The sequence below is a fragment of the Neofelis nebulosa genome, chromosome 1 (genome assembly GCF_028018385.1).
Source record: "Neofelis nebulosa isolate mNeoNeb1 chromosome 1, mNeoNeb1.pri, whole genome shotgun sequence".
In the NCBI taxonomy this organism is placed as follows: domain Eukaryota; kingdom Metazoa; phylum Chordata; class Mammalia; order Carnivora; family Felidae; genus Neofelis; species Neofelis nebulosa.
The window spans coordinates 135,775,916-135,786,490 of record NC_080782.1 but is presented as its reverse complement, the minus strand read 5'-3'; the positions used below and the strand labels follow the sequence as shown (position 1 = coordinate 135,786,490).

Genomic DNA, 10,575 nt, shown 5'->3' with positions numbered 1-10,575 from the left:
TCTTTATCCCCAAGGTGGGGCTTGAACTCACAACCCTGTGATCAAGAGTCGCATGTTTTTCCAGCTGAGCCAGCCGGGCGTCTCTGTGTCCATTTAGTACATGTGGTCAACCTAGGCTTGACTGCTACCATTCTTGAGGAATGGGCCATGTGTGCCATAGCATCGATGTGGCAAGGAAACACAGCCAGTTATTTTAGAAGATGATCAAAATCAATAGTCGGCTGATTATTTATCACTAGCCAGGAGACACTGAAGCACTTTTAGTACAGAAACCCAGTGGAGATTACTGGCACTCTAAGGACAACTGAGGAAATACTAAGGGGGAGGAAATAGTGTTAGCGTATTCCTGAAAGCCCTCCTTGCTGGCAGTGTAAAATAATCCTTTCAATGGCAGGAAATAACATATCTCACAACATGGGAATTCCTAGGTCGTGGGGGTTTTCTTTTACTTTATGTGGGTCACAGAGTAAACTGCAAAACTTGATGGGCAAGGAAAGGGGGGGGGAGGGTGGTGGAAGGGGGATCATGGAAGTGCAAAAGAAGCATCTTCCAAGTGGCCCTTGTGGCGGCCAGTGAGCCGAATAACCGCGAACCAATCAGGCTGGGCCGCTGATCAGAAAACAGAAGATGCTGACCTGTGGTGAACCAGAATTCTGCTCCAGCAGCTGAAGAGTAAAGCCCAAAGTTCCTGCTCCCTTTTCATGCCACTCCTCCGCTTTCCTCCACTTGGAGAACCCGCTCCAGCTTGGATCAGGGGTGAAACTGAAGCAGCTACCCTAAATGGGCTTTTGGCTTCGTACCAACAGGCTTGTTTCTTGACTTGACTCTCAGCAACCCCTGTGCAAACACTCAGCATTCCATGGCTGAGGCCACACACACACACACACACACACACACACACACGGCAGCCATCAGGTGGGACTCAGATGGGACTGCCGCAAATGTACTTTCACACCCTGGGGAGAAGAGGTGGGGGGTGGGGAGGTGAGGTGGGGGAAGGCCAAGAATCGGGTGGAGAGGAGGGAGCTTCACAGACGCTATAAAATCCATGCCAGGAGGAAACGAACAGATATTTCCATGGACATCAACCTGAGAAAAGTGGTCTTTTCAACAAGAATCTCACTCCTTCGCCTGCACCACTTCTTCCCTGCCGATCCCAGGCCAGGCCAAAACAAACTCAAAGACTATTATGATTTGTGGTCAAGAGAACAAGCTCCAAAATATTTGTGGATGTGACTTCAGGAGGCCCCACAGTGACAGACTGAAGCACAACACTAAGACCTGGAAATGTGGTGCCACAGGCACAAGATATCAGGAGGAAGGTGCACCTGCCAAAAAACCGGAGAAGTTTCCAGAAAGTACCCTCTCAGCAACCCCGCTGAAGGAGAACTAGCATATTGAACTTTCCACATAATTGCTTTTCAGGTCTGTCTCCCAGATAATCCCTCAGTGAATACCTAAGTCAGCAAAACAACTGGAATTTTTATATTGATCGTGTAATACTGGCAGGTCTGTGAGCTATAGGCCTCAGTCGGGGCAAACACATAAAATATTGCCAGTCGGTATAAGAAGTTTTTAGCTAATGTAGATGGTTTGGAAAAGGGGGCCGTTTTCTTTCTCTTTTTTCAGATGGCAGACTTTTTTTTTTTCTTCTTATATGGTGCCTATTTTTATGGCATTTATGCCCCAACCAACTTCCATTGAGCCCATGAGAGCCAGCCCAGCACAACCTCCTGAGTAGCCTGCACCTTGGGGACAAGGAACTACCTTACAGGGCGAAAACCTAAATGACTTGACCTGCATCCTGGGCCTCCAAGCTTCAATCCTTGTTCTCCAGACTACTTTCTGACCGACTTTCAGATTGGGCCCTCCCTGTTCTACTCCCAGCCATAAACGGACCTCACTGCCACTGCACTTTCTGCACACACAGTCACCTGGTGGTAATGTGTCCCAGCCGATTTAGTCCCTGGTACTCTGGCATTTGAGGGGGGCAGCACTGCCCGTCAAAGACGGAAGTATTTTCAAAACTTGCTGTTTGTTTCCAGAGGGCCAGCTCTTCTCTAAATCAAATACGTGATCTAACCTGTTCAACAAACATACCAAACACCTTCCATTGCAAGACCGTCAGCACTAAGGGTATAGTGGATAAGGCACTGCCCTCCCCCTCACAGAACTCAGGCATTACTAATGCGCCACGCTGGGTGGAAGTCAGACCACCCCATCAAGGCCATGTTATGGAGCAAAGCAAATAATACCAATGCCTTACAGTCACCCCAAACTTCATAGTTTTCAAAGAGCTATTCCGTGTATTTTAAGATTCATGACTTTTTAACATTTTTATTTATTTTTGAGAGGCAGAGAGATACACAGCACTCGCAGGGGAGGGGCAGAGAGAGAGGGAGACAAAGAATTCGAAGCAGGCTCCAGGCTCTGAGCTGTCAGCACAGAGCCCAATGTGGGGCTCAAACCCACCAGTTGTGAGATCGTGACCTGAGCTGAAGTCGGTCGCTGAATCAACTGAGCCACCCCGGCACCCCTACTATTCGTGATCTTAAGTCAAATTCTCACTAGTTAGTTGAAAGAGATCCTTCACATCATTTCCCCAACTTCATTTGTGCTGGGTCTGTTCCCCTCCCCTCTGGCAGACCCCCCTCATTCACTTCCCTATCCCCCAAACCTAGGAGGCATCATGCTTCCATCCGTTCCTTATCACACATAGTGAGATCATTGTCAAGTCCCGTTTGTCCTTCCACCTTGAAATTATACACCGTCTCCATCGCCACTGTTTTCATCTTCCCCAAGCCATCATCAGATCTTACCTGAATTATTCAGGTAGCCTCTTATTTGGTTCCTCTGCTTCCACGTGTGCCCACGTCCAATCTGTTCTCCGTGCAACGGTGAATGGTCAGGGAAAGTTGTGGTGGATTTGGTCCTGGCCACTTTTATTTGCTCTAGAACAGTGGGCGGTGTTAGAACACGCAGCAGGATGAGGAGTAATCTGGATATGGCCGTGTCACTGACCTCACACCATCACTCCTCTTTGAAAAGGCAAGAATGAATTACTTTACATAAGGCTCAAGAAAGACAGCTGTAATCATTTGGATGCATGCCACTTAGAGACATGGCGGAATGGAAAAGACGCATAGTGACACATTCCAGAGGGCATGGAATGGGAAACAGAGGAAGACCAGGGATGAACAGAGTAGACTCGGTGAAGCATGACAAGGCACAAAAGGATGTAAAGAATGAAGCTGGGAAGCCAGTGAGGTTTCCCAGCCACCAGAAAGACATTAACCCTATTGCGAATGATGAAACCAGTTGAGAATTCCCTCCACACAGTGAGGCCTTGAAGGGTAAAGATCTCCCATTATCTCAGCTCCAATACCATTTGTCTGGTGATCACCAGAAGACCAAGGCATAGAGATGAGGGTTCTATTTAAAATGTTTATTAGTTGGCCAGTTCCTTCTCCACCTCTTGCTTTTAAGTCTGGCCTGTATACAACTGGCACACCGTTTTGTGATTGAAACATGTACTGCCTGTCACTGTTATTGGCGTCTCGTTCGCTGAGAATAAACTCATGTGGTATTTGGATGCACAGAGAAACTTATGGTGTAAAAGATCTAAAGGGATGAAACGGGCACAGAGATGATGGAAAGCAATTTCTCCAGCCCCACCCAGGCTGGAGCACACTGTTACTATGCTTCATCAGGGTTGGTCCGTTTGTTTTCTGTACCGACTTAAAAACGGTTAGTTATTTCAGCATCCCAGTGCCGCACTGGCACTAAGAATACCACATCGGAGTGGAAACTGTCAACAGGCCATTTCCCAGAGCCTGGACAACTATGCCTGCAGGTGAAACAGCATTACTTCGGAGCCTCTAGAAGGTGTTAGAGGCCATTAGCATCCCTTTGATATTTTTAACACACAGAATTCAAGCCCTGATCACATTTCAGGGTATATGCACCCCTTGCTGCAAGCCCCCGTTCCTTTCATAACTCAGACATTGCGGCGGGGGCGGGGGGGGGGGGCGGTTATTGTTTTCTGAACCAAAGCTTAGCCGTTACTACAGTGGAGAATCCTGGCGGGAACCTCTGCCTGGAGGGAGCGATCGATAACTGGAGTGGAGAGCAGGGGGCAGAGAGCAGACCGCAAGTCCCCCTGGACAGAGGACTTGAGGACAGAGATCCTGTCTTGTTTGTCTCTTTAGTCCCAGAACTTCGCAGGCGCTCAGCACTCACTAACGCTTGTTGAATTGAACTGACAGGTGTAAGAAAAGAAAAGAGAAGAGAAGAGCCCAGGGGTGGAGACCTGGTGAATGGGGTGGGAAGGGAACTAGAAAAATAAGTGTTTGGGGGGGAGGGTATTCGAGGAGTAAAGAACTCTGGTAGGAAATGAGTGGAGAGAAAACAAATTAGAAAAAAAAAAAAAAGGGAGAACCAAATGTCAGGATGCCACGAAAACATTCCAGGTGTGCATACGTGCACCAGACCCACACGCTCATGCACAGGTGGGCACAAGCACCCTCAATACCAGTGGGGAGTCAGAGCTCTCTACAGGGACAGAAGGGCAGGGGGGTCTTGGAGGCACCCTATTTGTTTTAGGTCCTGCTTCTGGCACAAGGGAAAGGGGAGGGAGGCTGGGGCAGCTGAGAGGTAAACAAACACCAGTTGGAGGCAGCACTCAGGCCACAGGTGTGTCCACGGGCAGTGTGGGCACAGACACTGGATTCCACGGGTCTTTCCTTCCAGGCACAGGAACACGAGGGATAAGCCCTCCTCACTAGTTCTGGAGGAGATCCCTCCCCGCCCCCCAGTCCTATTTCCTAACATAAACCCAAATTACCTGACAGTCCACCTTGTTTTTATCATCTATATATAGCAATGAGGAAGCTGTTCCCTATAAATAGGTTTGCACAACTGGGCTGTGCCTTTTGCAAACATTAAAGTGGAAACGGCCCTGACGCAGATCAATAGTGCTTGCCTATTTCCCTGTGCTGCTCTGTTTATTTTTAGTCCCCACAAAGAGCCCAATATTTGTAGGAAAAACTCTACATCGCCTTCAAGAATATTACCAACTAATGACCTGAGCAGAAAAAACAATTTTGCATTTACTTTATTCCTATCATTCCTTTTTTTTTTTCTTTTTTCTTTTTTCCTTATAGGAATAAATTCAGACTCGGCAGGAATTTGTTCTACTACCTCATTACATAGATTCAGGCCTTTGGGGAAAGAGATCATGAAGCTTATAAAATTCCATACCTCCTTTATTACTGCCTGTTTTCTTCCATTTGCCAATTTATCTAAGAGTTCAGTGCTCTATTCCTCAGGCAGGGGAGTGCATGCTGGTGCACGTAAACCCAAAGAGTGAGCTTTGGTTGCTTAGAAATAGGAAGGAGTGTGACCCCCCCCCCCCCCCACCTCACCTCCCTTTACTTGTACATCATTATTTAGTGCACGAAGGAAACAGAGTGGCAAACTGCAATCAGGAGCATCAGGACGTTCAGAATATAAAAGGTGCATTAGAAAAAGCACTGGGAGCTGAAGCGGGTAATTGGCACTTGATTATCTACAAGTGTCGCCTTACCCATCTCTGCGTTTTCTATGAAGTTTATTTAGCAAAATGCCCTCACACAGTGGGGCACACGCGTTAAATGCTGGTCAAGTAAACAAGTTTCTCCCAAACACAAATGGAATTGTGATTATTGGTTGCACCCTGGAGTCCCTGCTGAAACTGTGGATTCCTTGGCGACCCAGATAGAGTTCCATCGTCCTGTTTGCATCCTCAGCTGCCAGACAGAAGCCTGTATGCGATGACATATGCTCAGCAGGTCTTGACTGAAAGATGAGATTATGTCATTGTGTGACCCTGCGTAAGGCACATAACTCCTTAGGGCATTCTTGTCCTCATCCAGGGGGTTGATCAGAGTCCGCGACAACAGCTATTCATTGGGGCCGTGGGAGCGCCCTGATTCTGGGCACAATTTTATTTGGCATCTGTGTATCATTTTTCTGAAAGAGGATACCTGTCTTTTATTGTCTCAAAGATTCTGTGGCTATTCCCTGCCACCAGAAGTTTCAGAATCTTTAGCTGAGAGCTAGAGTCTCAAAAATTACTGAATTCGTGAATCCCAATACTAAAATACTTTGGAGCATGCATGCCATGCTTACTTACTAGATATGTGCGATGTACTATATTAGGTGCATTATCAAACTAGCATCAAAATCACAAAAAGTATAAGGGAAATAAACAATATTTATTTCTTTATATATCTAAGAGTATAGATGCTTTATCTTAGAAAATAATCACTATTGTATCAAGAATAGTGTGAATGAATATGCCTTATGTTTGAAAAGCTAGATCGATTATTTGTGATACGTTAATCTGGAAGGTCTAGTTCCATGTTTGGTTTATTTTACATAGCTGGGTTTTAATGGCTGTCATAGTTCTAAGCAAAAAAAAAAAAAAAAAATCACAGTGTGAACATTTCCAAACACTGTTTTTCACAATGTTCTCTCTATAGTAAGTTTCGTTAAAATTCAGTTATCTTCGGGGCGCCTGGGTGGCGCAGTCGGTTAAGCGTCCGACTTCAGCCAGGTCACGATCTCGCGGTCCGTGAGTTTGAGCCCCGAGTCAGGCTCTGGGCCGATGGCTCGGAGCCTGGAGCCTGTTTCCAATTCTGTGTCTCCCTCTCTCTCTGCCCCTCCCCCGTTCATGCTCTGTCTCTCTCTGTCCCCCCCCCCAAAAAAAAAAAGTTGAAAAAAAAATTAAAAAAAAAAATTCAGTTATCTTCTTACTTATTCTTAAAATGACATCTTTATCTTGAAAGGATAAATTAGTTATGCTCTATATTTTTAAACAACAACCCATAGGTAGCATATTACTAGAGTGGCTCATTATCACAGAAATAGTTAACCAAATAGGGAACCCTTCACTTTTTATAAAAAGAAAAATGAATGTAACTTATCTGTAAGTTGGACAACTCAATTATTTTTTGATAAGATAACCAGCAAATCTCTGTGTGGTACAGAAGATTTTCATGGTCCCTTCTCAACTTAATACAAAATATTGTATTGCTTTGACTACACTGTATATTACACATTTGTTTTTTATAAAATTAATTATGAAGTATCCCGCAGCATTTTGTATACCTCTGGCTTCAACATCTTGGCTGCCCTAGCTTGCTTATGAATGATGCAGTGAATGAATTGATCTCTTATAACCTCACCCTGGAATCCTTCTCTAAGAAACAGCTGCTTCTCAAGAGGGAACACTACTTGGTTTTTCTCACAAAATATTTTCATAAAGATTGTGAATGAATTTCATCTAGTGATGGCTCACCAAAAGGGGGCACTTAGCGTATTTCATTGGTGAAACAGAAATGAGCAAATACAATAGGCTAGATCTAACATCTTACAAATGTAAAACAAGTCTTCTGCCCTCCGTAACCTGTTCAATATGTATTTGCTTCTTCAAGATACAGTAACACCTTCAATAATACTTTCACAGCACTTTGTGACAGAGAAACTCATTTTAGATAGTTTTCAACATAGTATCTGGGTTTGTACTGGGAGCAAAAACAGTTGTTTTTTTAATTTTTATTTTTTTTACATTTATTTATTTTTGAGAAACAGTGAGACAAAGCATGAGTGGGGGAGGGGAGGTGGGCAGAGAGAGAAGGAGACATAGAATCTGAAGCAGCCTCCAGGCTCTGAGCAAGAGGTCAGCACAGAGCCTGATGGGGGCTCGAACCCACAAACTGAGATCATGACCTGAGCCAAAGTCGGATGCTCAACCCACTGAGCCACCCAGGTGCCCCAGAAAGACAGTTTTTAAACATATGTAGCTTTTTTACTTCTGCATACAAGTAAAAACTTCAAAACAGGCTTCAGAACATCATTTAGTGAAATTTTATAAAGATCAGTAGGTGAATTTAAACATTGGTTTAACAAGCGCAGGGGTATTCATATTTTTCTGTGGCACTGTCATATTATCATTTTTCAAGGCAAAGTATACACTTCCTTCCAATATATTCATTCTTAATGACAGTACATGTCAGTCTATGTTGCATTCCATCATCTTGATAGTTTTGGAATTGGGGGCTCATGTTTGGTCAGTACCGACTGTGTTACAGTTTTTAACTCCCAGCTTGGCTAATAAACCAAGAACCTAGAACAAAGTGTGTCCTAGAACAAAGTTGTCAACTCCATTTCAAAGTGTTCACTTATTCTTGCTTGCACAGTTAGTGATACCTTTAAATTTATACTTTGGTTTTTTTTTTCAACAAGCTTCTTTCTTTGTTAAATTTTTAATGGTTATTTATTTTTGAGAGAGAGAGAGAGAAAGAGAGAGAGAGAGGCAGAGGGGCAGAGAGAGAGAGGGAGACACAGAATCTGAAGCTGGCTCCAGGCTCTGAGCTGTCAGCACAGAGCCCGATGAAGGACTTGAACTCATGGAATGTGAAATCATGACCTGAGCTGAAGTTGGATGCTTAACTGACTGAGCCACCCAGGTGCCCTTTTACCGGAATCTTTTTAAGCTGCTTGCCTTGGTTGTTGTTGCTGTTTGGTTTTTGTTTTTTTGTGTTTTTGTTGTTGTTGTTGCTGTTGAGGGCTACTTTAGTTGAAACTAATTAATATTAAGCCAATTAATTTAACCCAACATGTACAGATACAATGCAACATGCTGTGGACAAGTGAGCAACCACCGCCCCCACCCCCACCCCCGACCCTGAACATACACCCTTCTGACTTAAAGAACAGGAGAGGGAGCAACTGTCAATCCATATATTAGTAAAACTTAATTTTTCTTATTTTGGGGGTATAAAAATGTGTACAAATTCCAGTGTTTTCTTTCTTAGCCCCAGTGGTTTATCTTGCAAATTCCACCTTGGAAACCCTGATGTGGATAATCTCTGGTGCCATTTCCACCTCAAAAATTAAAAATTAATGGATATTCTGCTAGCAGGGCACCTGGCTCTCTTTGTTTGCTCAAAGAACTCCTATATAACCCCCAAATTTATGTTTCCTGGCAGCTCCGGAGAAACCCTCCACCCAAAAACCCCGTGAGTGAGGAAGGAAGGCCGGTCACCTGGCTGAGCTCTTCTCCTGCTGCCACCTAGGAGAGAGTCTGGTTGAATCCATCCAGAAGAACTGGGTAGGTTGACAGGTCTCTATCTCCCCATTAGCCTACCTTCACACTCCACACACACAGACTAGCAGTTTTCAGCCTCAGCAAACATTAAAACATGAGTTTATGGGGGCACCTGGGGTGGCTCAGTCGGCTGAGCATCCGACTTCAACTCAGGTCATGATCTCACTGTTCGTGATTTCAAACCCCACTTTGGGCTCGCTCCCATGAGCCTGTTAGCTACAGAGCCCACTTCAGACCCTCTATCCCCCTCTCTCTGCCTCCTCACCTGCTTGCACTCTTATATAAAAAGAAAAAAATATATATATGTGTATATATGAAACAAACAAAAAAACCATGGGATTATGATGTGTGGCGCAGCAAAAGTGTTCAGGGCACAAGAATTTCCCTTGGAAGGTTTGACAGCTGCAAGTGGGAGGGATGAGGCAGGGTCATGTGTTTTCAGAGTTGTTCTGGACAGCCCTGTTTTGTGTGGGAAGAAGAAACAAATTGTATTATGTGGGAGGGAAAAGTCTTCTAAATTTAGAGTCTTTCATCACCTGGATTGTCTCTGAGCCTGCTTTCCTACCTTTGCCTGGCGAGTGGCAGGACCTGGGGAAGTCCGGGAAGACTGACTGCATCCAGCAGCGACAAAGCCAGGTGCCAGGCAGCCCGCCAGAAAACGCAGTCCAGTGACCACAGCCTCTTTCAAGAGTCGGGGAGGACAGTCATACATGTCTAAGAGACGTTCTTTGTTTGGAGACAAGATCTGGTGACCCATGAGTAAAATCTCTTAAGGAATGGACTTACAACAAGATAGGTAGGTTTTTAGAATAAAGACAGGACCGAAAGATCATCTCCGAACTTTCTCCAGTCACATTTCCTCCATCAAAACTAGCTTCTCTCCTGTTCCTCAAACAGCTCCTAAGGACTTTCCGAGGCCTCCAATTCCTTTCAGGGGTCAAACGCTCAAAAACCAGAGGCTCCTTCACAGAAGCTAAGGATAATTCACCCTTAGGAAATTAGCTTGATTGGTTATGTCTGTATTTGAGGACAGGGCGGTGCATTTCTTTCATTGGAAAAAAGTTTTGTTAACAAAAAGACAACAAAAAATAATCCAGTCTAGGTTGTTTTCTGTATTTTAGAGATTCCACCAACATTATCATCAGAGAAACTGAAGATAAAAAAAGATTATTTGCATCTCCGTTAAAATTATAACACCCTTCTCATTAAGGTGTTTGGAAAATGACAAGATGGCTCTTACAAGTGAAGTTTTTATTTGTGCTACTCCCTCGCACATGGGTTTATAAGTGCTGGTATTGTATTTCCTATACAAAGAGACGGAGGTTATTAACCGTGTGAATCCAGGCTGGGCTCCTGTTACATGTTTGTATACTGGATTCCCTCTATTTTCTTACGAAACCAGAGCTCCACAACCTACCTCTCCC

At 44.5% G+C, this 10,575-nt stretch overlaps 1 protein-coding gene across 1 annotated transcript in view; it reads right to left on the bottom strand.

Moving 5' to 3' along the window:
* MARCHF3 (membrane associated ring-CH-type finger 3) overlaps positions 1-10,575 on the bottom strand; it is a 150,107-nt gene that overhangs the window by 122,960 nt on the left and 16,572 nt on the right. The gene's annotated exons all lie outside the window — the stretch shown is intronic.